At 39.2% G+C, this 5,530-nt stretch overlaps 1 protein-coding gene across 2 annotated transcripts in view; it reads left to right on the top strand.

Moving 5' to 3' along the window:
• The window catches only part of CCNY (cyclin Y), a 101,391-nt gene that overhangs the window by 83,115 nt on the left and 12,746 nt on the right, over positions 1–5,530 (top strand). The gene's annotated exons all lie outside the window — the stretch shown is intronic.

Below are 5,530 nucleotides of genomic sequence, written 5' to 3'. Positions count from 1 at the left end.
TTTTCCTTTTTTTTTTTTTTTTTTAAGCCACTACAGTGTGTGTTTTCATAGCAGCTTTATTATGTACTGTAGAGAGAAGAAAGGGAAATGGGGGAAGGTAAATTTTGAAGTCCAGACCTACACATTTCTTCTGTTAATCTTAGAGGCCAAAGAAGAGAGATTAGTTGGCAGGCTTCCTCCTTCAGAGAGAGTCAGAATTAATTCTTCTGGCCAGTACAGAAGAGGAATATGAGTGAAGTAGGGCAAGAAACACCCTGCAGTGCTCCACCCCTGCATAYTGAAGGATCCTTCTACCTAGTTACTTGACATTACTTGTCTTCTAAAATGACATTTTGTCTGTCCATTTTATGTAATTGCACTAAGTGCTTGTCCTTGTTTTTTCTTTCTAAGTGTTTTTTGCCAGAGGCAAGATATGTTGTGTGAATCACTGTGTTCTTGTATAATTTAATTAATTTATCCTCAGGTACGGTGGAAACTTGTATGTGTCTGTTGTTTGATCTTAGATTGTTTAATCAATGAGTGCCCTCTTTAGTAGAAAGAAGCAGGGATTATATTGTATAACAACATGTTTCTGCAGTGCATGGAAAGTTTTTGCCCACAAATGTTGTTAATTTGGGCATGTATTCCCATATCTTTCATTTTTATTCCTTTGCATCTTGTGCTTCTCATGTGGTTTTCCAARTGCAAGCACTATTTATGGTGTGACTTGCAATTAAGTGTAAATATTTTTAACCCATTTGTTACACTGCAGAGGCATTTTCCATTATTTTTAGTGTTTGAAACTATGGATGGCTTGTTTTTTATACCTGTCACTGTGATAAAGGGGTAAATTACTGTTTTATAATCTGTTTCTGAAAAAAAGCCATTCAGATGTATGCAGATGGATTTGGTGCAGGTGATCAATGTTGCTGTAATGCTGTTCTGGCCCATGTTGTGAGGGTGTGTGAACCTTCATCAAGGTTCACCTAAAGGGAGTTTTCTGTGATTGACTTTCTGTGAAGCACCCCTTGAACATCAAAGTTCATCTAAAGGGGGATCTTACCCATATGAACACTAAGGGTGTCCAGAGGATGGGTGACCATCTTCAATTGTGGCCAGCGCTAGGAAAAGAGGCAACAAGCCCAAACTGGAACAGAGGAACTGGAACTGGAACAAGTTGTCCAGAGGGGTTGTGGAGTCTTCTTGCTTGGAGATATTCAGAAGCAATCTGGGCAGGGGCCTGGGCAATGTGCTCTAGGTCACCCTGCTTGAGCAGGGCTGTTGGACCAGGTGTTTCCCCGTTGTCTCCTCCAACCCCAGCAATTCTGTGATTCTCTTAAAAAAACTTAAGATTTTTTGGATAAGTAGCATTTRAGAAGTATAAAATTCCACTGGCTTTGATCTCTTCCCTCTGTATGCCTGAATCCCATTTCTTTATTAGTCAGCGCCATGAGGAGTGGCCCAAGACAGACAACATCATTTCCGAAGTGTTCAAACATGGAAAGTAATTTGCAGAAAGGAATCTGCTTCCTCCTGCCACCACACCTTGCYCCTCAATCTTACTGCACTTGATCCTGTTGTTTATGAATCCTCCAGGTGCTTTCAATTTAGATCTGCTCCCTGGAAGGGAAGGGAGGAGCCGTCACTGCAGAAGTTGATGTCTTGCTTTAGCCTGGTTGTGCGCTGGGGAGCAACCTGATCCCCCTGTCTGTCCCTCGTTTCCCTAGGAAGGCTGCCAGGATGCGGAAAGTAAATCCATGGAGAAGCAGACCACGATACGTTTTGAAATAGATAGGACAGATATTATTTTTCTTCCTAATTACTTTGAACAGTCCTAACTAAAAAGGACTAGCAGTCTTTTTTTTACTGCCCAGGCAACCCAGATTATTGCTGTGGATTAAGAAGTGTAGCTGAATGTATCTGCTCGTGTTTTGGGGAGTGTTTTTTGTATGTCATCAGCAAGGTAGAAGCAGCAGTTACAATTGGTTATAGAGCAGTTTATATGATCAGTGCTGCAGCTGAGCAAACGTGACACTCCAAGCTGTTAGATAAGCTAAGCTTCGGCAACGAAGCCRGCATCAAATTGCTTCAAGCAGTTAATTAAAATATTCCAATTAAAGCTGCCACGATTACAGCAAAATCAACTTACAATTAAACAAAAAAAATTAATTTTCATAGAGCCTCCAGAGGTGCCAAGAGATTTCCCATACTGATAGGTAAAAATTAAACTCAGACTGAAACAATTAAATACTAATTCACATTATTTATTTATAATTAATCCTTTAAAATAATACTAGTTGTAAGAATTGTGTTACTGATTAAACAATGAATATAGTGGGTTTTGTCCCAGTGAATAACTGAATATATTCTACCTGGGACCTGACTTGTGAAAAGAATAACACATACGTGTTTCATAAACACATACGTGTCAAGCATTCCCATCCCTGCCAAACCTGAGAAATCCAGGTTTTATCAGTCTTATGTCCATATTCTCACCTTACCTGTTACTTATAACTGCCTTATACTGGCAAATTCTATTTATGTAACTATTAATTGAATAGCAAATGTAGATGTGAATATCAGTGAGATCCATACCAATAGGAAAACACTACAGTGCTGGCAGTGCAGAATTAAATGTTCATGCTCTTTTTTTTTTCCTGGCTTTACCTCTGCTTCACTTACTAAGCAAAAAGGAAAGGAAAATACTGAAGAAAAGAAACAAGAAAAAAAACAGAATAAGAAAACCCAAGGTGAACAGAGTCCATAGATTTAATATTTATGTTTAGCTGTGTGAGGACAGAGTTTTCACAGCCTTTCCGCTGCATTATGGAGCCATATGGAAACAATTTTATGGGATATTGGGTGCTTAAACTGCAACTCTAGTGTGGTGARAGGAGGCAGTGGGGTATTGGAAGCTGATGTTGAACAGCTTAAAAATGAAGTAACAATCTGAAGTAACAGTGGATAAAAATGTAAGTGTTCCTTCAGATTAGAAAATATTGAAATAATTTCACACTTTTTAATTTGGAAAAAAAATCAGGAAAAGAACTCTATTTTTTAACATTATATTACATGTATATTGTGTTATAATATCCTCTGAGATGGAGAAAATGCAAGGTTGCTTAGCCCTAATTAAATCTGAATTTCTCAGTGCTATAGCTGAGGTCAGTGTTGGATACTGTGGTTGCTGTGAGAACGCCCAGGATGGGCTGTGTATAATCATCGTGGGGATTAGTCCTGGCTCAGCTTTGGCCCTGCTGGAGCAGAGTTGCTGGAGCTTCAATGTTGTTGCAGGTCTGGTCAGCCCTGCACCACGTTAACAGCTCAGTGTCAGAATGAAGAAGGCTTCCAGGGCTGGTGGTGATAATGTATGGCTGAATGCGTTTCCACYGTGCAATTACAGCTCCCAGACCTGAGAACTGGCATCAGAAGCACCCAAAGTAGCTCAGCACGGAGCCATTTCAGGTCTAGCAGACTTCTTAGCTCAAGGTAATTGCTGAACCAAATCAGTTCTGCAGCTCTGCTGGACCTGAAATGGTATTAGAGGCTGTTTCACTGCCTTTCTGCAGTGTATACACGAGGTAATGAACCTTTCCCAGCCCCAAACCCATCTGGGATTATCTATACCTRTAGAGGGGTAATTTTATTTAATTAATAGAATTAAATTCTTTCAAATTCAGATAAATTAATTCTTAACAAAGCCCAATCATCTGATTGGTTTTACTTGTGATTAAATAATAACATGCTAATATTCCAAGTGTAAAGATCAGTCTTTAGAAAATCTTCATGGGAGTCTGTGAGAAGAGATGGAAAAGAAAAATGAAATATTGCTATTCTGAAATCTTAAGTTATGCAACACATCTGGCAAGTTTACAGCTTTTTAAAATGTCTCCAGTGAGATGCAGGTATCATCCATGAGCTTATGTTAGACTTTCAATCACACAAAAAGTTGAGACTAATAACARTGTCATCAGACTTGGAGATTTTGAGATTTTCAGTGGAAATGTGTTGATGGACTCATGTCTGTTGGTGTTGTGCATAGCAGAACTGCATTTTCATTTCATCTAGGAACTGAAGTATGTAACAAGTGAGTTTTGAAGACTCTGCTGTTGCTGTTACCACCTGTGAGTTACACTTGTTCTTTCTAGGCTGAGGAGAAAGCAGAATTACATCCTGTTTGACTGAAGCCACCTTGAGATTCTGCTCGTGTCCTATCAGCAATCCAACCCTCTATTTAAATAGTCTTGCTATCGTTCTGTAAAAATCATAAGCACAGAACTATAGAAGTGATAGATACGTACATATACATGTATATATTTTATTTATATATATATATACACATACATAAAATTAGGTGTTYTGAAGATGTTTTTAGAAGCTATCAACATATTTGAAGAGAAATAGGTTTTGAATTAGATCAGAGTAAGAGAACCTGTTCTCTTTTGGGAATTTAATTCTTRCCCATTTATTAGGTACAAGTATTCAGGGAATTGGCCCAAAAAACGTGCTTTCAGAAGAAGCCCTGAATTAGACAAAAAAAGAGAGTAGTATCAGTGTAACAGTCTCAATTTGTTTKAAGCTTTAGTTCCATTCCCAAGAATGTTATAAGTGGGTGGTGTCAAATCATAGTATTTATTTTAACTTCTTTCTGCTAGATAATAAGCACTTTTTTTTATATTCGATTAGTTCTGGTTCTGTAACAGAATACCTACTGAAATAATCAGGAGGAGCTGAAGTTYTCAGGTATTTTTAAAAGCTGATGCTGCTTTTCCTTTTTATTTTTTTCAGTCTTTTGAGATAAAAGTAATTTTTTTCCAGTGAGATACGAGTTCTAATGTGCTTTTCCTGAGTGAGCTTTTAAAACTCARTTTTCTAATTGGCTTTACAGCAGCTAGTTCTAAAGAAAATGTGGATTTTTTTTGTTTTGTTTTGATTTGGAATAAGCCAAGGAAATTCATAACATCACATGAATATACTAAAGTRTATTGACACATACTCCCAAGTCTTCTTGATACAAGGCCCTTATTCAATAAAATTTAAGAAAGTTTGTTTAAGACACTCTTTAGCATGTAGAAACTCAGCTGCATAACTAAGGAGCCTACACGTGGCGTTTACACTTGCCACAGTTGTCACTGCTGGGTTGGCATTTGCGGTGTCCCAGCCCGTGTGTAGGAAGAGCAGGAGCTACCTCCGGTGAGCCACGGTTTGTTTGGGATGAGGAGCATGGTGACACCAGCCTTCCTCTTCACTTCAGAGGGGCTGAGGGCCACGTGGCCCCTCTGCTGAGCTCCTACCAATTCAGCACAGCTTTGAAGCAGCTAGAAGCCTCCTGCCTTACTTGCAGGCTACTGCAAGCTAGGGTTGGGGTTAGGGTTAGGGTTAGGGTTAGGGTGGTAGTTCCATGTTTACCCTCGGTGGTACTCCCGATGTCTACCCTCGGTGCTACTCCCAATGTTTACCCTCGGTGGTACTTCCATGTTTACCCTCGGTGCTACTCCCAATGTCTACCCTTGGTGCTACTCCCGATGTCTACCCTCGGTGGTACTTCCAT

The sequence above is a fragment of the Nothoprocta perdicaria genome, unplaced genomic scaffold, assembly GCF_003342845.1.
Source record: "Nothoprocta perdicaria isolate Ctin4 unplaced genomic scaffold, notPer1 scaffold_57, whole genome shotgun sequence".
Lineage (NCBI taxonomy): Eukaryota > Metazoa > Chordata > Aves > Tinamiformes > Tinamidae > Nothoprocta > Nothoprocta perdicaria.
This window is presented reverse-complemented; position numbering and strand designations above follow the sequence as displayed.